Below are 24,766 nucleotides of genomic sequence, written 5' to 3' on the forward strand. Positions count from 1 at the left end.
GATGATTTACAGCCACCCCACCCAAGGCTGCAGGCCCAGCAGATATTTTCCATTTTCCACTGTGTAGCTGAGCTCAGACGTTATAGGGAGCCCTGGGTCTAGGCCTTGGGCCTGGCCGTGGCTTCCCCTCTCCTAAGCATGTAGGCAGGCCAGGGGCCCAGGCTGAACATCTGTGCCTAGGCCCCAGCACTCCCTCACAAGGGAGGGTCCTGGGTCCTGCAGCCAGGTCTGAGAGGCCCGGTCAGGGGGAGGAAGCCAGGCCTCCCAGCCAGCACCATTCACATAGGCCCTTCCCACTTCCGCTTTCCCCTCTCCCCATGACAGCATCGTGGAAGAGTGCCTTTGCTGGCAAGCCTGAGCACTCTGGGGCTTTCTGCCCTGATGCAGCTCCCACGCTCAGCTGTGCACAAAGCCCTCGGAAAAGCTGCTGAGATTGTGTGTGGTGCTAGGAGTAAACTGCAAACCTCCAGCCCACACAGCTGTTCTGTGAGGCCTAGTCCCTCAAGGCCAGGCGGCCTGGATAAGTGGTGAGATGTCCCTGCCCCTGTCAGCTTCAGGCCCCTCCCCAGTCATCCCTCCTCACACCCGCCGGCCACACCAGCCTCTCCAGTCAGGTCATAAACACATCAGGGTGAGGACTATCCTTACAGTGGAGCATTTACACCACTTAAAATCAGAAAGGCCCTGCTAGTGAGAAAAGTGCAAGGTGAGCTCTCTGCTTCGGCCAAGATAGCATAACAGGGACCAGATGTAAGCTCCCTCCCAAAACCATCAAATAACCAGCAAAACCATGGAAACGATGGCTTTTCAGGACAATGAACATCAGGCAATGAAGGAACGAAAACCAGAGAGGTGAGCCTTAGCCTGCCCCAGCTTCCTGTCCAGAGAGCGTTTCCAGGCCACGGCACAGGGAGGGGTACCCCAAGCAGAGCCTGGTGGATTCCTGAGTTAAGGAGATGGAGATGGAGTTGGAGGGGAGGGAGACCATGGTAACTAGGGTTTTGCATGGCAGAACACCAGACCAGCAGGAAAAGCTGAACAGAAGGGGAACGTTGGTGAGCTTGCAGGGGGTCCTCCTGGAGCATTGCAGAACAGAATCAGCACATACTGTTCTTTCCCCAAGGCCAGGAAAAGAACCAGCTGAGAGGATGAGAGGGAAGGGTGCCCAGTGCAGACAAGGCCAGTGCCTATGCCCACCAGCCAGACTGGAAAACTCAAAAGTCACACAGCCTTGGGTAGAGAACTCTGAAGGATTTTACCTCAATAGCAAGGAATTATTAGCCCTAGGCTCTGGTCCCATCTAACAAATCTAAAAAGATTAAACTTTCCAAGTAAATCAATCAAATCCTAGAAGAAAGCTCAAGAATATTTATAGTAAGACAAAAATATTCAACACCCAATAAGATAAAACTTACAATATTCTAGCATCTAGCAAAGATTACCAGACATGCCAAAAAAAAAGCAGAAAAGTACATGAGGAAAATAAACATCAACCAAAACTGAGCCAGAGCAGGTACAAATGTTGGAATTGGCAGATGAGAGCATGAAAACAGTAGTTATAATTGAATTCCTGTGTCCAAAGAGTGAAGTGGAGACATGGAAGATATAAAACGACCCAATCAAACTTCTAGAGATGAAAAATCACTAGGTGGAATTGGTGGTAGATTAGACACTGAAGAAAAAATATCTGTGAACTTGAAGAAATAGCAATAAAAACTATCTGGTATTATAAACAGAAGAAAACAATTAAAAAAGAGCTTATGAGCTGTGGGACAACGTCAAGCTGCCTAATATACATGTAACTGGAGTCCCCAAAGGAGAAACAGAACATAGAGGATAGGAAGAAGAAACATTTAAAGACATAAAAGCTAAAAATTTTCCAAATTTGATAAAAACTACAAACCCACAGAAAATCATAAAAGCAGCCACAGCAAGGAATATTAGCAGAGATGATAAAGAAAGTCATTTGATACCATGACAATCCTAAACATCAGTGCACCTGATAACAGAGCTTCAAAATACACAAAAGAAATTTTAAAGAATTGTTTTAACAGTTGAAAACCAATTAATGAAATTTATTATGTTATCCAATCTAAGATCAAAAACAAGATAAGAATAAGAACTCTCACTACCTCTAGGCAACATTGCACTGCAGGTTGTAGCCAGTGAAAGGCAAAAAACTAAATAAAAGGAATTCAGATTATAAAGGAAGAAGTAAAACTATCTGTATTCACTGATGACACAAACACTTATGTATAAAATCTGATAAAATCTACAAAAAGCAGAATATAAAAGCAATATACATAAACCAATTATATTCTTTAATATTAGCAAATTGAAATTTTAAAATAATACAACAGTATCAAAAAACATAAAATACCTTAGAATAAATCTGAAAAAAGATGTACAGTACTTGTACACTAAAAGTTATAAAACATTGCTAGGAGAATATGAAGAAGATGTAAATAAATGGAAGGACATACCTCGTTCATGAGCCAGATTACTCAATATTATTAAGATGTCAATTCTCTCCAAATACATCTACATTCACCACAATTTCAATCAAAATCTTAAAAGCAGGGTTTTTGGAGAGATTGCCAAGATGATCCCAAAATTCATATGAAAATGCAAAGGACCTAGAATGCAAACTCCGAAAAAGAAAAAGAATACTTAGAGAGCTAAGCTACCGGACTTCAAGACTTGTTATAAAGCTACAATAACCAAGAAAGTGTGCTGTCAGTGTCAATATACACAAATAGATCAAAAGAACAGAACAGAAAGTCCAGAATAGGCCCACACATATATGGGAAGGAGATTTTTTACAAAGGTGCAAAGGCAACTTGATGCAGACAGAATAATCTTTTTAACGAATGGTGCTGGAACAATTTTTTAAAAGAACTTTGATACACACTTTGTACTATATACAAATATTAGCTTAATTTAATATATATCATATATTAAATTTAAAACCTAAAACTTTAATACTTCTTAAAAGAAAACATAAGAGAAAATCTTTGTGACTTCAATTTAGGCAAATATTTCTTAGATACAATTCCAAATGCATGATCTATAAAAGAAAAATTTGATAAACTGGAGTTCATCAAAACTAAAATCCTTTAGTCTACAAAAGACACTGTTAGGAAAATGAAAAGATAAGCCACAGGCTGGAATATCTGCAGAAGACTTCTATCCAAAATATATAAAGAATTCTCAAAACTGAGCAATAAGAAAATCACCAACCCATGTTAAAAAAAAAATTGAGCAAAAGATTTTCTTAGACTTTTCACTAAAGACAATATACAGGCGGCAATAAAGCACACCAAAAGAATCACATCACTAGTCATTAAGAAAATGCAAGTTAAAACCACAATAATATATCACTATACACCTATAAAAGTGGCTAAAATTCAAAAGACTAACTATTCCAAGTGTTACCTAGGATGTGGTAGGAATGGAACTCTCATATACCATTGGTGGGAATATAAAATAGTACAGCTGCTTTATTAAACAGTTTTGTGGTTACTTAAAAAGTTAAATAGGCTGTGTGTGGTGTCTCATGCCTGTAATCCCAGCACTTTGGGAGGCCAAGGCGGGTAGACCATTTGAGGTCAGGAGTTCAAGACTGGCCTGGCCAACATGGTGAAACCCGTCTCTACTAAAAATACAAAAATTAGCTGGGCATGGTGGGTGCCTATAATCCCAGCTGCTTGGGAGGCTGAGGCAAGAGAATCGTTTGCACCTGGAGGCGGAGGTTGCAGTGAGCCAAGATTGCGCCATTGCACTCCAGCTTGGCCAACAAGAGTGAAACTCTGTCTTTAAAAAAAAAAAAAAAAAAGGTTAAATATACCAACCCTGTGACCCAGACACACCTACTGTATGATCCAGGCATTCTACTCCTTGATGTTTACCCAAGAGAAAAGGAAAGCATATGTGCATACAATGACTTATACAGAAATGGTCAAAGCAGTCTCCCTTGTAACAGCCCAAAACTGGAAACAACCTAAATGTCCATCAACAGGCATCTGGATAAACAAATTATGATATATCTGTATGATGAACTACTACTCAGCAATAAAAATGAATAAACTATTGATACGTGCAGTAACATGGATGAATTCCAAAATAATTGTGGTGAAAGAAGCCAGACAAAAATGAGGACATCCTGTATGGTTCCACTTTTATAAGCTCTGGAAAATGACAGGCAGCAGATCAGTGGTTGCCAGGGAAGGCCAGGGGGTGTGGTGGGGGGACAGATTACAGAGGGGCATGAGGAAACTTCTGCGGATGATGGATATGTCCATTATCTTGATTATGGTGATGGTTTGCACACACAAGTCAAACTTTATCAAACTGTACATTTTTTTAAAAACTCCGCTGAAACGTAGTTTCTCTTCCAACTCTGATTGGCAAGGATCGACAAGTTTGATAACACTCCCTGTTGATGTGGATATGGGCAGATAAGCACTCTCGTACGTTGCTGGTGGGAGTGTAAACTTCTGTGGAAAGTGATTTACCAATATCTATCTAAAGTACAAAAACACCCACCCTTATGAGAAATTACCAAATGGTTATAATGTACCCTATCCGGTGATGGTTACACTAAAATCCCAGACTTTACCACTACGCAATATATCCACATAACAACACGGCACTCGTACCCCCAAATCTATAAACATAAACACAATTTTAATAGAGATGGCACAAGAAAAAAATGTTTGTAACATGTGAGAAGCAGAGGAAATAGATTTTTTTTTTCTTTTTTGAGATGGAGTCTCCCTCTGTCGCCCAGGCTGGAGTGCAGTGGCGCGATCTCGGCTCATGAGCCGAGATCACTGCAAGCTCCGCCTCCCGGGTTCCCGTCATTCTCCTGCCTCAGCCTCCTGAGTAGCTGAGACTACAGGCGCCTGCCACCATGCCCGGCTAATTTTTTGTATTTTTAGTAGAGACGGGGTTTCACCGTGTTAGCCAGGATGGTCTCGATCTCCTGACCTCGTGATCTGGCCTCCTCGGCCTCCCAAAGTGCTGGGATTACAGGCTTGAGCCACCGCGCCCAGCCTGGAAATAGCTTTAATTTATGATAAACATACAAATCTTTAAGAAAAAACAAAGACACTGATGGAAAAATTGCTAAGAAACACAAGCAACTAACAAACACACAGTGAAATACAATGGAAAATAAAGTATTTAAATGTTTAATATTACTGATGCTAAAAAATGAAAATTGAAACAATCAGATTTTTTCTTCTATCAAATTGCAAAGATTAATATCCGTAGAGAGGCCAGGCACGGTGGCTCACGCCTGCAATCCCAGCACTTTCAGAGGTCCACGCAGGTAGATCACCGGAAGTCGCGAGTTTGAATCTAGCCTGGCCAACATGGCGAAACCCTGTCTCTACTGAAAATACAAAAATTAGCCGGGCGTGGTGGCGGACGCCTATAATCCCAGCTACTTGGGGTGGCTGAGGCACGAGAATCCCTTGAACCGAGAGGCAGAAGTTGCAGTGAGCTGAGACTGTGCCACTGCACTTCTCCAGACTGGGCGACAGAGCAAGACTCTGTCTCAAAAAAAAAAAAAAAAAAAATACGTACAGAAAAAAAAACACCCACCCTTATACCCAGAAGTTTTACACCCAGAAGTTCTAGGAATTTATCTGCAAAGAGATATTCATGTATGTGAAATGACATAAGGTTATTCAATGCAAACTTGTTTATAGTGGCAAATGTTCATCAATAGCTACTAAATAACCGATGGTATAACCATACAGTGGTATCCCGCCCAGACACACTGAATGGGAAGCTGTTTATGTGCTCACAGGAAAAGGTGAGTGAAAAAGGCAAGTTCCAATACAGGCTGTAAAATATACTTCCATTTGTGTACAAAAAAGTAAAAAAGATTATATATACTCATTTCCATGCCACTTACACAAAACTTATTTCAGGAAGGATACACAAAAAACTAGCATTCTTGAGAGGTTTTGGGTGGCTGGGCTATGGCAGTGGTACGAAAACTTTATAATGTATAATTTCATGCTTTCTGAAATTATTAACCATGTAGGTATATTACTATTCAATAAATAAGTATAAATAAAAATTAAAGATAGGGCCAGGTGCGGTGGCTCACGCCTGTAATCCCAGCACTTTAGGAGGCCGAGGCGGGTGGATCACAAGGTCAGGAGATTGAGATCACCCTGGCTAACACGGTGAAACCCCATCTCTACTAAAAATACAAAATGTTAGCCGAGCATGGCGGCAGGTGCCTGTGGTCCAGCTACTCGGGAGGCTGAGGCAGGAGAATAGCTTGAACCTGGGAGGCAGAGGTTGCAGTGAGCCAAGATTGCGCAACTGCACTCCAGCCTGGGCAACAGAGAGAGACTCCGTGTCAAAAAAAAATTAAAGATAGGCGAGAAATAAAGTGAGTGAAGTTGATCTACACACATATACATACATGTACACACGTGGATAGAATGCCAAGACATATTGCTAAATGACCACAAAGAAAGCAAACTGCCAAACACTGTAGTAGTATGATCCCACTGGTGTAAAAATAAATGATAACAATAAAACACTGGTCTATATCAATGGAGAAATGGAGACACACGCATACTCACTATCAGCCATTCTCTCTAATGGGGGTCCTGCTCACTCAACACTATACATTTCTGCAGGTTTAACCTTTTGTATCTTTATTACGTTTGCATCAGAAAGAAACTGGCTTCATGGGCCGCCTTCCCCTGGGTAGTTACATTTTTAATCACTTGCCCAGAAATATGAATAAAGAGCCTTAAACATGATCTCACCTTTGATCAAGAATTCTACCTCTGGAAATGTATTCAAAGAATGTGGTCAAAGACATATCTGTGGGAAAACATGCACACTAATACAGTGTTAAGATTGCAAAACAATATGTGTGCTATGATCCCATGAGTCCAGAAGGTATTCATAAACATAAATAGAGAAAGGCCTAGAAGGAACTCACCAAGATGCTACGGCATTACCCACAGAGAACACCAACGTGGGCCTGGAGTCCAGAATGCCTTCTTTTCCTCTTTTAAATAATTTTCTCATAATTATTTTATAAAGGATCTGCTTTTATTTAAAAGAGAAAGTTATGCACACTAATAATCTCAGAGTATTTATATACAAGGGTGTTTGGAGAATAATTACTTATGATAAAGAAAAATTGGCTTTTATGTCCAAAATAGAGTAATCATTTTGTCAGGGCTACAACAAATGTTTATCAAAAAGTATTAAGTAAAAAGTACGAGATGCAAAACTGTAAACCATACAATCTAAAATCTGTAAAGTTTTGGGGGAAGGGGAGAACAGTGGAAAGGATAAATATTCACAGGAAAAAAAGACTAGAATTAAACAGGCCCAAAAGATAAAACAGAAAAAAAATCTAGAAGAACAAATGTTATTTTAATATTTGGGCCATCATGATCCCTAAGTTGGGGTAAAGATGGGAAAAGGCCAATTTGGGGCAAGGGATCCTTCCGGGGCCCTTTCCGGCTGTCCTATCCTTCAGAATTCACATTGAGTAGCTGCAGGGGGCTGGCCCTGTGGGAACCACACAGTCAGTACCCTCAGGAAGACACGTGTACCTTTTCCAACTGGCAACAGTCTCCACAGCTGGAGCAGAGTTGGGGGCCACCATCCTGGCTTCCGGAGGGATCTGGCTGGAAGGCTCGCTTTGGAGAGGCCTCTGCAGAGCAAGGTAGAGGCAGGCGGTACCGGGGCATCCCCCTCGGGCCCAGTGCAGCCTCCAGCAGCATGAAGGTGGAAAGGTAAAATGCTGTACCAGGCACATGTTAAAAGCACTCCCTGGTAAACATCGGACCCCTTCCCTGGCCACAGAAAAGAGCACAGAAGTATCCAGGTTCTGGGAAGGGCAGGCTCTGCTCCCTGCCAGGATGTCTTTCGTTGTTAAGGCCCAGCAAGATGGGAACTATGGCGTAAACCAGCAGCATGTGCTAAATGAGAATAAGGACTTTGCCTAACGAGAGCCCAAATGAGTCACTAGAGTGGTAGCTGCCAAATATATCGTGCCCACACAGACTGCCTTTTTAATAATAACAACCAAGATTTATTGTGTGCTTACTATGCACCAGGTACTTGTCTCATACTAACTCTTTTACCTCTAACCCTTTGAGATGGGTCTTAGAGTTATCCTCACTTTACAGATGAGAAAATGGCAGGCCAGAGCTGGATTTGCAGTCTATCTCCAGTGCCTGCTCTGAGCCCCTCGCTCCACAGAATCTTCCCAATGAAGGGGCTGATGCACCTGTCCCTTCCCAATGGCCATGCCACAGCTGGACAGTCCCCCTCAGGAGAGCACTGGCTCTGGGGCCAAACTGATGCCCTGCTGGCTTATGTGGAAGTGTAGCACCCAAACTTGCCCCCCAAAGGGAGTGGTGAGCTAGCCTGGAAAAGAACTAGCCTCAGCCCTCCCTCAGAGAGCTGGGGACACAGAAGGAGCAAGTGAGTGGACCTCCTCCTGGAGTGGGAGGGGCTGAGGCTCACGACAGGGACACGAGGGGCCACCCAGGCAGAGGGTGTCTCTGCTGAGACAAAGCCTGCGCCCTGCCCTCCCCTCAGAGGATGAGGCAGAGCCTTATGTCCCTGTGGATATCCTGGTGGATGAGAAACAGACCCCAGGGAGGAGAGGGAGCTGTGACGTTGATGTTCTATCTTTGGGACTTAGAGCAACTCCAATAAAACCACAAAGCCTCAGTGGCATTTGTAAAATGCTAGTGATAATACTGACTGCATCAGGCTGTCACCACTGCATGACACATGTCCTATACCTAGTGGTGGGGGCTGATGCAGCACTTGGTCTCCAAGGCCACCCTCTTGAGGTGATGCAACAGTATTTAAAGACATGAGCACTTCCCAAGGGACTACTAAGGTCAGGGGCTGCTGCCTTATTCAAGTACATCAGTGAGATGACTGTCAATGAGTCTAAAAACTCCAAATACAACCCTCTGTAAGCACGAACAGAACAATTATGATCCCAGGCTCTGACTGTCATAGCTTACAGAGTCCTAGAAAAGATCTGTCCTGAGAAATGAACAAGCGGAGACCCAGAGAGGCACAATGGCCTGCCACCTGAGGTCTCATGTTAACTCACAGGCAAAGTCAGCCTGGAACTCTGCTTATCTCACCAACTTTCCAATTCCTCATCCACCAAAACATCCTGCCTCCCACCGAAGATCCCTCCAAAGGGCATAAGAATATTGTACAAAGAGATTATGTGTGGGGTCCAAATGAACTATACCACATGCTTAGATTTTTTAAAAACATAGCTCTACTATATCAAAACAAGTCGCTAATTAACAATTGTGCTTGCTTTCTCAAACCAAGGAGGTCAATCTGGAGACTACCTGGTTAACTTACATTTTTTAAGAGAGATGTCGAAGAAAATGGAAAAATGCCATTTTCTTCCCTTGAAACATTTCCCAAAATTCATTTATAAACAAACATGTGTTAGGCACAAATAAACAGACAATAGCAAGGGAGTATTACTGAGTGTTATAAGCAAGGGAAATCCCAGAGACAAGTGAGAGCCTAGGGCTGTGGTAGGAAATACTTTACAGAGGACATGACCCTTGGCTTCATGGATGGGGAGGAAGGGTACACCAAGGACCAACAGCAAAGGCCTTTAAAATCCTTGCAGTCAATGAATGTATGACGGATGGAAGGGTGGAAGTGTGGGTGGATGGATGGATGGATGGATGGATGGATGGATGGGTAGATGGATGGATGAATGGGTGGATGGATAGATGGATGACGATGGATTGAGGATGGATGGATGGATGGATGGATGGAGAATGCAAGATCACTATAATCTTAATCTCAATCTACAATCTTGACTGGGGATCATAGTAGAGAGCATTCTGAGAACCACCACCCACCAGACAGAAAGATATAACTTCAGAAACTGAGCCCAAACCCAAGACGAGGAGAATGAGAAGGCAAAGCTGATGATCAATCGCATTGCTGCACATCAGGATCCCAAATGTTCCAGCCTCGGAAAGAACCTGGGCCCTCTGCACATTTATGTTCCATGACCTGAAGCTAAACCATGGATAGGCAGAAGAGTCATCCTGGGGGACCACAAAGCCGCCCCTTGGAGGCAACCCCATGCTGACCCTCCCACATACCAGAGGCTCTAGAAATGCCACACCCTGTCCAGTACTTGCCCTATGAGGTCCTCTGCCCAGACTGCTCTTCCTTCCCCAACCCCTCTGCTGGCAAAGTCCTCCTCCTGGAAGACCCAGTCTGGCCTTCTCTTGGAGGAAGCCTTCCAAACTGCTCCGGCAAACTGGTTAATTAAAAGAGCCACTGCTCAAGGCCTTCACTCTGGGGCTTTTCATTATGCTGACAGGGCTCTGCATTCTCTGACTAGTAGCTGCAGGCATAGCTCAACACAAAATTCATTGTGAAGTAGAAATTTGTCAGCCTGGAGCCAGTAAAACAGACCTATCCAGGGTCTTGGGGAAAACAGTTTGGGGCAATTCCGGCTCCTGGCCAATATTCCCATGATGCCTTTCCAGATCATGCCTTTCCTAAAGTAGGCTCCCTCCTAGGCAAGGGGGATAAGGAGGAAGACGCACATTTGAGAAACCTGCTGGGATTTCGGAGACTGCCGGCTCCGTAACCAAGTTAGCAAGGTGTGCCTACAGCGGTGAGCTTAATAACTGCCGGGTGCATAACAGATGTTCCAGTAAGTACTGGCTGATTGACTGATGGATTACACAAGGAATTCCTCTTGATGGCACCTGCCACACTGTTTCAAATTCAAGGCACAGAAAAGGTTTAAGATTTCCAGGCTGGTGTGAGAACTAGGTTTGAATAAAGTCCTGCTGCCTGCTTTGACAGCCCCACTGTCAGAGTCCCTGGGAAGCCCCAGTGGCAGAGTCCTGTTGTGTCAATAGGGGAGGGGTCCCCCATGATGTGCCCCCACTCAGGGTTTCTGGAGAGCAGCACTGCTGACATTTGGGCTGAAAATTCCTTGTCGTGGGCTGCCTTGCGGTTTACAGGATGTTTAGCAGCATCCCTGGCCTCTACCCACTAAATACCAATAGCATTCCCCTAGTTGTGACAACCAAAAATGTCTCCAGACAGGTCAAATGCCCCCTGGAGACACTGCCCAGTTGAGAAATCAGTGCTATAGCCCTTGCTTGAGGCAAACCAGCTGCTCCCAGGGCAGCCCTCAGGAGCCAACTCTGGGAGAGGGTCCTGGCTTGGGGGTCAGCAAACCTGCCTCTGCTCAGAGCTCTGTCCCCACTGCCCAGGTGAACATGGAGATTTGCCAGTGTCTCTGAGGCCCTGCTTACCTGTCTGCAAACTGAGGCCCTACTTTGCCAATGGCTTGCGTGTGTCTGAGCATGCAGAAGGCACTCGATAATTGTCTTACATTGATTTGTGCATAGCTGTTCTGAAAACCTCTAGCTAGCACCTCCCATCTCTTCCCCAAAGCTAGGTACATACTGCTGGAACTCCACTAAGGCCTAACAAGGGCCTGAAAAACAGCTGTCCAAATATTCTAGCTAAGTTATTCCACTTTTGGGAATCTATTTAAGGAAACAGAATTCCAGGTAAACATTCAGACACAAGGATGTCTATCCCAGTATTATCTATAATAACAAAAACTAGGAACAATCTAAATGCCCAATGGTATAAAGATGATAAAATAAAATACGAGAGAGGCAGACAAAGGGATATTATGTAGCCAATAAAAATCACACTAATAAAAATTATTAATAACATGAGAGATCTCCATGATATAATGTTAAATAAATCAGGAGTTACAAGACTGTATTAATGTAACTCTCAATTTTGTAAGAAAGGATAGAGCAAAAAAATTTTTATATTAAAAAATAGAGACTAGCAGGAAATTTAACCAAATTTCCCTTTTCTGCTTCTCCTTATTTTACATTTTCAGTAAAAAGGCATGTCTTAGTTTTAAGATCTTGGGGGGCAAATAATGTTTTGCTGCTTTTTTTAGTATTTTTACATCAGGAGAAAGAGGTTTGCTTGAATCCAAGTGCTAAACCAGAGTCCAGACCTTGAATACAGAGACCAGAGCCCAGCAAAGAGATGGATCTTCAAACTTAAATAAAGGAAAACCCAAGAAAACAGAAGCAGAAGAAAGAGGGATAGGCATGGCTCTGGGCCACTGGGGAAACCAGAGGCACCCACGGGAGGAGGGTTGGCCGGGGAGCGGAGAGACCCAGGCCTCTCTTAGGCCTTCTACTTTCTGGCTGAGCAGGTGGCTGGGCAGCTTCTGGGGGGGGTGCAGCTCAAGGTGGACACAGGTGCTCCACAAGGCTGCCTTACTGATGCCCACGGCCAGGCACTGGTCTGGGAGCTTCGCTTCTCACTGCTACAATCACTGTAAGCATGAGAACAGGCCTTCCACCACCAGGGCAGGCTTGGGACCCAGAAGCCCAGCCAACCCAGGCTTCCAAAGGAGCTATCAGTCTTTTGTAAGCTGAGCCCCGCTCTAGCTTTTCCTGACCACCCATGCAAGGTGGCCCCTTGAAGATGGAGAGAGATGGCGCTGAAGAAGCAACGCACTGGATCATGGGACCTCTGCTGCTCTTGGTAAAACAGCTGGGCTGGGCACCAGGTCCTACAGGCCCAGGGGCTGAGGGCTGCACCTGCAGAAGGATGCGGCACCCAGGTCTTGCACAGCAGAGATCCAGAGGAGATGGAAATGGCACCAGCCCACATCCCACCTCCCTTCTCATGGGGCCCCCAGTGCCAGCAAGAGCCTGCAACCTACTGTACGTATCTGCCCGCGCAGAACTGCAAAAATGTGGACAGAAGGAATCCTGAGCCTCTTCAGACTAGCAAATCCCACCACATGGCCACCAGGTGAACCAGCTGCAGGGTGGATGAGGACCCACCCACATCACAATTTCAAATGTTTCCAATGTGTTCTTCCATGCACTCTTGAAGTCCTGGCCCAGGTGCACTTGTAACGTTAGCATCAAGCAAATGAAGTCTGCAGTGCAAAACTGTACGAATCAAAGCCCCAGAAGCCACCCCACATGGTCACAGCTGTGGGTGTGGAAGAGCCCAGGTCTCCAAGGCCTGCAGGACAGTAGTGAAAGGAAAAGTCTGTTCCTAGGCCCCTGATCATGAGTGAGGGCTCTGCTCACCCTCAGGGCAGGCTCCTTCCAGCTCTCAGGCCTGACACCACCACACAGCATCCTCTCCTGCAACTTCACCCCTATCGGACAATCTGTCTCCTTCCTACTTTTCTTAGGGACCATAAAGGTGTCCACAAGGTAGGCCCTTCAACCAAACCTAAGTGTGGGTCAAACTTCCAAAAGACCTACTCAAACTGTCCAATGCCAAACTGGTCCCACTTCAGCCACAAAGCATCCTGATGGCACTGCAGTTCCTTACATGGAAAAAGAAAGGAGGCGTCCCAGGGACACTTGGGACAGAAGCTACAGCACATAAACCGACACGTTAACTTAATATACTCTCTTGTTTCTTTTGGGGGCCAGTAAAAGCAAGTAACCACCAGAGCCACCTTATAGTCTCGGCCACTGTCCTGTGAAAGAGAGACCCTGCCCTAGAGCCTACTTGTAAGAGCTGTTTTGGAACAGAAGCACCTCTGTTTTCAGATAGTTTCCTTGCTGCAACAGCTGTCCAGGCAGCTGCAAGTGCTGCAATTGGCTGAAAATCCATTCCTGGACTGTCCCAGATCTGAGGGACATCACAGTAGAAAGACATTATTCCTCATCACCCCACCCTAAAAATCCTGGATAAAATGCAGATTCCTGGACCCACTCTGCAGGAATTCTCATTCAATGGGTTCTCCCTGGGGAACCTAAGATTCTGCAATATTTAACAAGCTTCCCACCTGAATCCCATCCAGGAGGCCCACCAACCCCACCTAGAGAACTTTGCAGCCTTATTCTCAGATGTGCCTCTATTAACTAATTTCTTGTTCTTGGGTACAAGCACATTTTAGGAGAAGAAAAAAATCTAATTCTAAAGGAATCTGGTAGTTAAAGTTTTAGCTATATAAATGTCTATCAGCATAAATATACATGTCGCACATCTCTCATTCACACTGAACAGCAGGAAGGGTAATCTAACATACTATACTGTGTATGTAAATTATTATATTATGTACCACATCTTCGGTAGATGAATGTACCTGAATTACATTCAAACCCTACAATCCTGTTCCAACTATTGATTCACATACCTCAAAACTATGGAAGTAACTGAGTAGCTACTGAGTCCAATTTTTTCTTTCAGTACATAAACAAGGCAAAATATGCATTCTCTCAAGTCCAAGAGCACCAGAGATGTCCCCTCACCTTGATCTCCACAGACAGCGAGGGCCAGCCCTAAATATACTGTCACTGCCTGGACACACACAATGTATCATGACAGCACAACCCACGGCTGTCTGCAGAAACGTCTGAGTGATGTGCCTTCAACCTGTCATCAGACTGCAACGACCTCAATTTTTTGAGAAGTGAAGTCAAAACTCCACCCTTATCATCTTCAGAGATCCAAGACAAATTTATGTGTCAGCCCTTCCTTCACTGATCTTCAGCCTTGGGGAAAGTCTGAAAAGACCATCACAGGCTTCGGCTCTCTACCAATGTCCCCAAGGCCATCCCCATTTACACTGACCCTGTGACCACATCCCAGAGGTACCTGAGCACAGCGGCTGGCTAAGAAGAGTGGCCAGCAAGGAGAGGCAGGACATATTCCTTGAGAGGCACCCAGCTCTCCCCAGGGGGTACCCAAGACCCTCCCTTCCTCCAGACTCTGATCTTCCCACCCTACCCGCTGTCTTGACTCTTAGAGACGGCTGTCCAGCGGGCAGGGTGTGCTAGCTCAGAGGGTTTTGAAGCTGGGAGGACCTGAGAGATGACATCTACCAAGCCCCGCCCCCCTCCCAGAGATAGGCAAAGCAACTTGCACAGGGTCACCCAGCTATTGAGTGACTGGGTGTCCCTGTCCCTGGGGATAACTCCAAGGGCTTCGGGCTAATTATCTTTATAGTGCAGCCATCCATCACTCTTGTGCTCTTCCTCAGCTTCTTCCAAAGGAAAACAGCCGGGAAGGATGGTATATATAAGAAAGTCTTCCTAACAGTTATCTGGGTAGTCCTCTGGCCCAACTTTCTACACCAGGGTCACCTTCATAGGCCGGTATTTAATGACTGGCTCTTAAGATGATTTCTTTTTTTATTTTTATTTTTTGTAGAGACAGGGTATCGCTATGTTGCCCAGGCTGGCCTCCAACTCCTGGCCTCCAGCAATCCTCCCACCTCAGCCTCCCAAAACCCTGGAATTCCAGTGTTAAGATGGTCTTAACTAGCAAAGGACAAAGGACAAAGAAGCAGGAAGGGGAGGGGGGAGGCGGCACATCAGAGCCCTTTACCCTTCTCTACCTGGCAGTTACAGTTATTCTTCAAGACGAATTCAAATGGGAAGCCTTCCTTGGTCCCCAAAGCAGAGAGAGTTCAGTCTCATTGGATATAGTACATTGATGGTCACGATGGAATTATGGAAATGCATTTGTGTCCTCCCCCAGACAAAACTTGGTAAGTCTTCTTTCCCCTGCTCCTTAGGCCACTTGGTATGGTGAGCTGCAGATTCCCAGAGAATCAACAAATTAAGAGCTATTTTCTGGTCATCAAGGGCTGCTGCACTGCAAATATTTGCATACTAATCTCCCCATCTCAGGTTTAAAAATATGGACTTGCTTTTTTTAACTCCAACATAATGAATGAGTTTAAATATTAGAAGTTGAAATTATTAAGTAAATCATTTCACCTGCACAGCTTCTATTTGCATAACATTAATTCATGATGGCAGCTAAAACAAATTCATCACATTCTATATATTAGAAGCTGATTTATGTAGGAATTGAAAAGAAATCATGAGCTCAAAATTATGTTGACATGATGTACGTGCTCAATGGAGAAAGATTTTTCTCTTTCCCTCTTTCCTTTTTTTTTTAAAAAAAAAGTCACCCTAACAACTGAATTATGGTGAGATGGAAAAGGATTTGAGGAGAGAAAGGACTGGCACCTCGGAAAATGAATAATGCTACGGCCTCACGTGTGTGGCGGGCTCTCGGCGTGCGTACACACACACTCCAGTTATTAATGTCAAGTATGCCAAAGATACGCTGGAAAATCATTACCATTCATCGCCACTAACCGCCATTAAATTTCAATCAATTCAACTTAGCACAAGTGTACTTGAGCGGCCCTTACAGTTCCTTATAAATGTGGCTCAAAAGTCTGGCTGACTTACTGCATTGTCCAGCACACAAAGAAGCATTGCTAAGCGTCTGCTGAAGGGGCTATCTTGGACCCAGGGATGCTCTTTTAACATCAGGCATTCAAAGATCTTTTTTCTGAGCGCTAAGAGGTTTCGAATCCCTACAGGTCAAGACGAATGGAAGAGAGGACCACCCTTCCTTTCCCGGCGGACAAGGGCAGGAGGCGGCCTTAGTGATTACTCTCTGCAGATGCGTTACAGAAAAAGTTTCAGACGCCACCAAAAGTTTGGTCACGGGGCCTCTCTCTTCCCGGCTCCCGTGGAGTGCTCTCATTCACTTCGCCAGCTGTAAAGGCAACTGGAAGCCCCTCCTGGGGAAGCGGGCAAGAGGGCAGGCCAATGGGAAACGGGGTCGAGGAACACCCGGGGCGCCCCTGGGAACCCGCGCCCTTCCCGGGTGGGAGCCGCTCGCGCGCTCCGGGGGCGGCTGTGGGGACCTGGCCCCTTGGGTTTCTTCCCGACTCGCCACGAGCAGAGTCCGGCCTCCCGCCACTCGCCGGCGGCGGCCGGTGTGCGGCCGCGACAATGTGGCCATTGTTCGGGAGCTGCAAACCAGGCCGGCGCGCAGGTGGGAGGGCCGCAGCCGCGGGCCCGGGGCGCTCGGGGCACGGAATGTTCCCCGGCCGCGGCACGGTCGGCGCCGCTCGGACACGCGGCCTCGCCTGCCAGCGCTCCGCGGGGCTGAAAAGCCGGCGCGGAGGGAGGGGAAGGTCCAGACGGCGGGGCGGGGAGGGGGCGGAGGGAACGGTAGGGAAAGATGGGAAAAGATGAGAAAAGACAGAAAAGAGAGGGAGAGAGAAGGCGGAGGAAAAGGAGGAGGGGGAAACGGAGGGAAAGAGAAGAAAGGAGACTGGGAGAGAGAATGGAAAGGGAGAGAAAGGAGAGACCCAGAGAGAAGAGGGGGTGGGGGCAGGACAGAAGAGAGGGAAAGGGGAAGGAGAAAGAAAAAGACAGAAGGAAAGGACGGATAGCTGAAGGGAGAGGAAGAGAGCCAAAGGAGGGGGACAGGCAGACATGTGTACAATAGAGGTGCACCACAAGCTGCCCAGGAAACCTCTGGGAAGAGCAAGAGTTCACCCTGTTTCCTAGAGGGAATGGCTCCAAACCCAGCCGAGTCAGCAAAGCGTAATCACATCAGGGGCTTTGCTTAATTACAGGTTTGAGCTGGGTCTGGAGGAAGGGAGATACTTAACTGTGTCCCAGGGAAGGCCCAGCACTCAAATGGTTTGTAAGTCTGGGAAATACAAACAACACCCCCCCGCCCCACCTCCCCCAAGCCCACTGAGCCAGGACCCAGGAGGACATGGCGGATGAGGGCTGCGGCGTGGTTGCATACAGGCTCAACCAGCACAGCCATCGCGGACAAGCTTTCAGAGTTCACTTGGGACAGGAGTGCAGGGCTGCGCCCGTGCTGCTCAGCCTGCAGGCCACAGGCCTGCGGAGTCCCCGCCTCAGCCTGCAGCCGGGCCACACTCCCTCCTCCCTCTAGCTGCCTGCAGGAGGCCTGGGGCCCTCGGCTGCCCAAAGAGGGGAATCAATCCCAATCCCGTGCTAATGAATAAAAAGTCCCCTTTATTTCACTGCTGTTTTTGGTTCATTAAATTTTCCACAGATTTGTAGAGAAGAAAACATAATCAATAAACCTTGACAAAAGTGAACGTGTGAAAAAGGCCAGAGAATGGAAAAGCGAGATAAAAGTGATATCCGATCACAGATTTCAGAGGCAGATGACGAGCTCGGGGCTGCAGAAGAATCTCAATGGACCATCACCCTTTTGCGGCTTTCCTTCCCTTTGCTGAACTCTTCATTCAAGACAATGGCAAACGCACTAAAACTTTTTTTCTTATGCTAATAGCTGAAACCCGGCACTCACAGTTAAAACACACTTCCCAGCAACCTGTTTTTTTTTTAAACAACACACATGTGCAAGCACACACACAAAACATTATTCAATTTAAACCCAAATCCCCAAAACAGTTTAATAAGTACTTTTTGGTCACATCTTAAATGAGTTACTTTCCCCCATGTGTATGTTTTTTAAGAAACCAGAAACAACACAAACAGGATTATTGAGAATTACTGTGCTGATGAAAGAATTGGGGGAAAATAAGATATTAAATGTGCAGAAAGTATACTGTTATCATCTGTGCATTTTCCCAGGTTTTAAATACAGTTTTGTGGGTTAAGTATGCTTTTGTCATCTTCTAAACCTAAAAATAATAATCAATGATTTTTTTAAAATTCTTGATATTCCACAGCAAACCCTCAAATTAATTTCAGAGAAAATGATTAATGTTGAATCCGGTGTTGTGTGTTTATTTGAAAACCAGAAAAGTGTTGAAGGTGCCACTGTTTTTCAAAGGACACTCTCAAACATCAATGTCGGATGACCCTTTCTCAAATCTGTTAAACAAGCCTGAGGAAACAATTAGAGAGCAGTTTTTCCTCCCTGATTTCTTTAGAAGTGCAGGAGCAATTTCAGGAGCAACTGAAATCACTGTACATTCTGGTTGTTGGTACAATCACCTATTCTGCCTCTGAATTTTCTGGAATCTGAGAACACTGTTTCTCTCTTTGGCATTCTTCACGTGTTTCACTTGTCCATGCCTCTGACACTTAGTGAAAAGAAGAAAGGGGGGATGTGCTCCCCCCGGGTTCCTTTTCAAAGGGCCCTGGCCCAGCGGGAACAGCTGCAGCTGTCCACAGCGAGGTCCACCTGGCCTGGCTGCCCCTTGTCCACTAGGAAACAGGCTCTGGCCCAGGTAGAACCCCTTTCTCCTCCCCACAGCCTCCAAGAAGCAAGGCTGGTTTGCTCCACCTCCCTGCCGCAAGCGCCATGCAGATGAAAGGAAGCTGGGCTAAACACACTTTCCCCAGGAAAAGGCCAGCTGTCCTACCCAAAGAGTACACAAGGATGTAGGACTCCGATTCTAGGCTTTAACAAGCCAGCGGGGTGTGAGGGGGTCACACAGGCTTTCAAAGTGCACATGACAACCTCCTACTCCCATTTAAAGGGAACTGCTGGCATCTGTGGAGTGAAGTTTTCCCCTGGAGTACCCCCGGGGCAGGGGTGGGGGACGATGGAAGAAGGGTGTTTATTAGGCAAATATCCAATTTTGTCTGCCTGCCTGCTGAATCCCTGGTTTGCTAATCCAGCCCCAGGGGCTGCACTGTGTACAGGGCACTTGTGGGAGTACAAAAAGCGTGAAGTATTTGTGTATTTTTCAGTCTGCAGTGCAAACAAGCCAGCTACAGTACACAGCCCCCAAGACCCCCGCAGCCAGGCAATGAGCCACTGACCAGAAGCCCTGCGGCCCCCTCTTCTGACCAAGCAACTCAAAGGATTGACTCTGTATTCGGTGCTCTCTCCACCAGTAGACCAGAGCATCCCTGGGAGAGTGAAGTGGCACTCCACTCCAAGGCTGCCTGGCCACAAGGGCCTCGCTAACTCCACACAAGCTTCAAGGAAGCCACGAGTCAAGAGTTCCCTTCAAAGCCGGAGCAGAGTGAGTTTGGGAGCAGCCCAGAAGTCTCTTTGGAAGGAATCTGAACCCTCTGCAAATTCAGTCAAATCAATTCCCACAGAGGATAAAACCATCTCTAGCAGTCTTACCTTGTTCCTTGGTGGCTTGGGAGGCTCTTTCTACTATCATTCTAATTCTTTCTACCTATAATTCTAATTCTCTCCAAGAGGCTTTGCAAATAGACTGTTCTGACCACAGTCTCTCACTCAGATGCTAGCCCAACTGAAGGCTGGTTCACCTGAGGGATACCTCCTGGGCAGCTGGGCTCTTTCAAATGCAGGATCTTCCCTTTGTTAGCTTAAATCCCCTAAAATCACGAAACAATTTCATGAAACTGGCATATTTCTCGAAGCAGAGGAGAAAATAAAACCACCCTAAATCTTACCAAATATAATTAACTTTAAAACTCATCAGACAAGCGACAACTTTCCATATGGCTGGGCTTGAGTGGAATTCGAATCCCAGGGAAAAACATCTCCACAATTTCCTGTAACCCTCAAGAGAGAAGCAGCAAGTCTAGGAAAACAAAAGCAAGAACGATGAAGAAAGAGGCACAAGAAGCATATTCAAAAAGAAGAGAAGGCCCCTGATGGATCTGGATTCCACATTCTAGAATGACTGCCCCAGGACAGACCAGAAGCTGGGAAAAGCGTAAATAAAGAGCCTCCAACCTCAAAGCAGCCAGGCATAGCCAGGATGCCCCCCGTCCCTGCGGAGTCAGGCCCAGGTAGCCACACCGTGAGCTTCCCCCTAAACAAGCAACTGCAAAGCCGTTCCCAGGCCCCAGGGAGGGCCTGCCCCCAGACACAGGGAAACCCAGCCAAGGGAACTCCCAGCAAGGTAAGGAAATGGGCGGAGAGAAAGCTGGCAGGTGAGGTGGCTGGAACAAACTGGTCTCATCAGGGAGGCCTGTGACAAACCCGCCTATTCCTCCGCTTTCCCCGCTGTATATTTTGGATTTCACAGTTTATTTACTTTACTTTTTGGCACCGAGCCCCCGGAGCATGCCAATACAATATTTGTTTAAACACTATTTTATGCCGCTTGCGAGGGAAACGTTTACTTTCAAATTCTCCTACATCTCCCAGAGCCTCGTCTGCAAACAGCCTATGAGCGTTTTACAACTGCTCCCTTTATCTGAAGCTGTCGGGATTAAACCTTCACACGCCCGGCAAGGGCGGCGGAGAGGGGGCCCGGGACACCGCTGCGGCCACCGAGCTGCAAAGCCCGTGCCAGAGGTCGCGCACCGAGCGGGATGCCCGGGCTGGGGGACAGAGGGGCGCCTACAAGACTCCCAGGGCGCGGGACCAGACAGTAGGGACAGGTCTACTTTTCCAGCTGGGATCAACTCTAGGAGCCACAGAACAATTACACAAAAGAGAAGGTAGTGGAGAGAGGCACCCTGCGGGGGGGCTCGAGGTCCCCGAGAGCCTCAGCGACCGATCACCCAGGGTGAGGCGCACGGGCTCCATCCCCAGCTCCCCGCGCGGTAAAAGTCGGGTTTCCCAGGAAATGACAGCAGTTACCGCCGGGCTGAAAAGGCGCCGAACTGGGTGGACTCCCAGCTCTCCGGCGCGGCGGGCGCGCTCACACTCACACACGCAAGCACACGCTCCCTCCCAGCTCCCCGCCCCCGCCCCGTCCGGAGAAAAGACTCCCCTCTCTAAACCCTTAATAGGATTGGCGCCCAACTCTCTCCGCGCCTCTCCCCATCCATCACATACAGATCAAGTTGCAGTAGTGGATTTTTCAAATTCCTCAGCAAATATACTTGTTGAGAGATTGTCGGGGGTGGGGGGAGACGATGAGTAGGGGGGCAGGGATGAAAGTGAGGTGGTCGGGGGGAACCGGAGGACCCGGCAAAGGATTACGTGCGGATCCCTTTGGGAAGTCAAGCGGATCTCAGGGCCGAGGGCAGGAGAGGAGGAGGAGAGAGGCAAAGAGGGGGGGCCGAGGAGGAGAGCCAAGCAGAGGGGGAGGGGGCGGCCGGGCCCGGCGAGGGGGAGGAAGGAGTGAGGAAGGAAGAAAGAAAGGCAGGGCTCCGGGACGCGCAGCGCGGAGAAGTGGAGTTCGAAGTTCTCAAGTGGCTGGCTGCAGCCCCTCCGCACTCAGTACGCCCGCAGACACGCTCCCATGCCCACCTACGCCAGCTTCGGAGCATCCCAGCCTCCGATCCCATCCTCCACCCCCTGAAAAAACAGACCCCCGCCGGCGCGCGAAGGCCGGCTCGCTGTGCACCCCGAGAAGAGTGCTGCTCTCCCCCAGGTAGGGAGAGGGTGCAACATCGACCTCGGGCCACGAGCTCCAAGCCCCAGGACTCTCCTTACGTCCCCGCCCTGCTTGTCCAGAGCCCCAAGCGGGGTCGCGCCTACTAGCCTCTAGTCCCCCAAAGCCCAGTGCCCCGATCCCAAGGCCTAGGCACCGGTACCCGGCCGAGGGACCCTCCGAGACGGCGCAGCATCCCAGTCGGCCCGCGCTTGGCCGAGGTGGGAGGCGCTTCGCCACGAAAAGCAAGCAAAAGAAGGCCAATGCAACTTTACCGAGGGAGACAAAAGTTTGCCTCTAGCACGCAGGTGGCCTCTCGGGCGCCGGGCGGTGGCTGTGGGCCCCCATCCCACCTTGGCTGGCGCGGCGACCCTCGGCTGGCTGCCTTGTGCCGGGGCTCCGGCCAGCCGGGGCGGGGAGGGCCAGGCAAGAGAGGGGACCGAGAGGCGGGCGGGTGCCGCGCAGCCCCTACCGCCGGCGAGCAGGCGGCTCCCCGAGGCTGCGGCGCGCCGCGCGGCCCGCGCTCTTTCCTCCGGCTCCTCCTGCAGCTCCTGGCCTTCCTCCGCGTCCGCAGTCGTCGTCGCCGTCGCCGCCGCCGCCGCCGCCGCCGCTGCCGCCGCCGCCGCCGCCGCCCGCTCCTCCTCGAAGTCTCATTGATGGGAGTTTGAAAAAAAGTCCGCGGAGCCGTGCTGCCTCGGCTGGCAAGCGCCGGCACTTCTGCAATCCATCAGCGCCGCCGGACGGCGCAGCGCCCCCGCGCGCACGGTGCGGGCACACCCGGGCCCCACCAACCCGCCAGCCAGCCCGCCCGCTCCCTGCCGGGGGACGCAGGGGGACCCGAACGCCGCCGGGACGGGGGGAGAGGAAAGGGGGAGCACAGGGACTCTCCCCACCCAGCACCAAGGAAAGAAAACGCACCTACAAGGAAAGTTCGATAAAGGAACCAGAGGACGCGCCAATCTCCGACACTTTTTTCAGACGACGAGGTGGGGGGTTGGGGGTGTCGCTAACTCAAGTCAGACGAGGTTCGGAGCTGAGGCGCAAGGGCTGCTCTGTTTTCAATCTCTGAAATCCCCCCGCCCTCCCCACCTCCCACTTCCCTCCACCGGGAGATGCCTGGGTCGCTGTTCCCAGGGCGCCCGCTTCTCTGGGCGCTGGCGCGGAAGCCAGGGACGCCAGAGAAGGGACGCGGGGGCTGGGTCCACGCGGACCCTCTTCCCGCGGGCAGCGAGCGCAGGTGCCAGGGGTCCTGAGGCGTCCCCCGCCGCCGCTAGCACTCGTCGCCATCTGAGCACACGCTGGCGAGAAGCGAAGCAGCCTTCTAGGTTTGGTGCATGTGGCTTGCAGGGTGAGTTTTTGTTGTGTTGTGTGTTTTAGAGACTCCACTCGAGCCGCTGAAGCCAGATGGAAGTAATCAGAACCCAACAACAACAGAGAAAGAAGAAAGAAAAAACTCCTCATTGAATTTTCTAGCCAAAGCGTATATGGGGCTGTGTGTGAAAGAACTGGCTTAAGCAAACTCAGTGAGGAGCCCTGGGCCCTCAAGCCACACCACAGCCCGGAACTGGGCCGCCAGGCTTGGATGAGCACTGGGGGCAGCTGGCTAAAGTGTCCTCCCCACATCCCCGGGCCTGCCACCCTCTCCAGGGCCCCGGGACCTCGCCCGAAGAGGGTCTTGGGGGGAATTTCTGGTTTTTTTCTTCCTAACGTTTGTAGAACACTCTACCAAGTGCCAGGTGATGTTATATTTTCTTTGTATTATTGGACTTTCACAGCTCTATAAGGAAGGTTCTCTTCTCGTCTTTTTACAGGTGGGAAGACTGAGGCTTTAAAAAGTTACGTAACTTGTCCAAGGTCAGAGCACTCTGCCATCCTCCCAGAGCTTCGGGTGGTTGTACTGTAAGTTCAGTTAAATTTGCCCTGTTGGGCCGGGCGCGGTGGCTCACGCTTGTAATCCCAGCACTTTGGGAGGCCGAGGCAGAGGGATCACCTGAGGTCAGGAGTTCAAGACCAGCCTGGCCAACATGGTGAAACCCCGTCTCTACTAAAAATACAAAAAATTAGCGAAGCATAGTGGCACGCGCCTGTAATCCCGGCTACGTGGGAGACTGAGGCAGGAGAATCTCTCAAACCCGGGAGGTGGAGGTTGCAGTGAGCCGTGATGGCGCCACTGCACTCCAGCCTGGGTGATGGAGCGAGACTCTGTCTCAAAAAAATTAATTAATTAAATTAAATTTTTAAAAAGTTGCCCTGTTGAGGTGGGTGGAAGCGTCTCTCCCTTTAGCCCCTGTTCCTAAAATTGCATTTTATTTGAAATGCAAGGGATCCAATGCTACCCTCCCTGAGGGGACGTGACCTACACAGGCCCATTTCACCGGTGCAACCCTTTTTGTGGGTGGCTCTCTCCATATACCTTTTATCCTCTGCTAACTTTATTCTTTTACTTTTTAATCAAAGAGGATGCATTAGAACATCATTCCTTAAGATCCTCCTTCCTCCTCCTGACATTCACTTATATGATGGAGCAACAATTTCTTCTTGACCTAGAGAAAAAAATATGCAGAAAAATATTAGAACAATTTGATGCTAATTTTGTTTTAGGGGAAAAAGTCGGCAGCATTTTTAAAAAGCGAAACTTGCAGAAGC

At 48.2% G+C, this 24,766-nt stretch overlaps 1 protein-coding gene across 5 annotated transcripts in view; it reads right to left on the bottom strand.

The window, feature by feature from the left end:
- GLI2 (GLI family zinc finger 2) overlaps positions 1 to 22,613 on the bottom strand; it is a 256,865-nt gene extending 234,252 nt beyond the window's left edge. For 3 of the 5 annotated variants that reach the window (XM_024243718.3, XM_024243717.3, XM_024243716.3), the window contains exon 1: positions 22,396 to 22,573. The gene's annotated coding sequence lies outside the window, so the exon portion shown is untranslated. The other 2 variants (XM_054549224.2, XM_054549225.2) reach the window with 2 other exon arrangements.
- Between the last annotated feature and the right edge of the window lie 2,153 nt (positions 22,614 to 24,766).

Source organism: Pongo abelii, chromosome 11, assembly GCF_028885655.2.
Source record: "Pongo abelii isolate AG06213 chromosome 11, NHGRI_mPonAbe1-v2.0_pri, whole genome shotgun sequence".
Lineage (NCBI taxonomy): Eukaryota > Metazoa > Chordata > Mammalia > Primates > Hominidae > Pongo > Pongo abelii.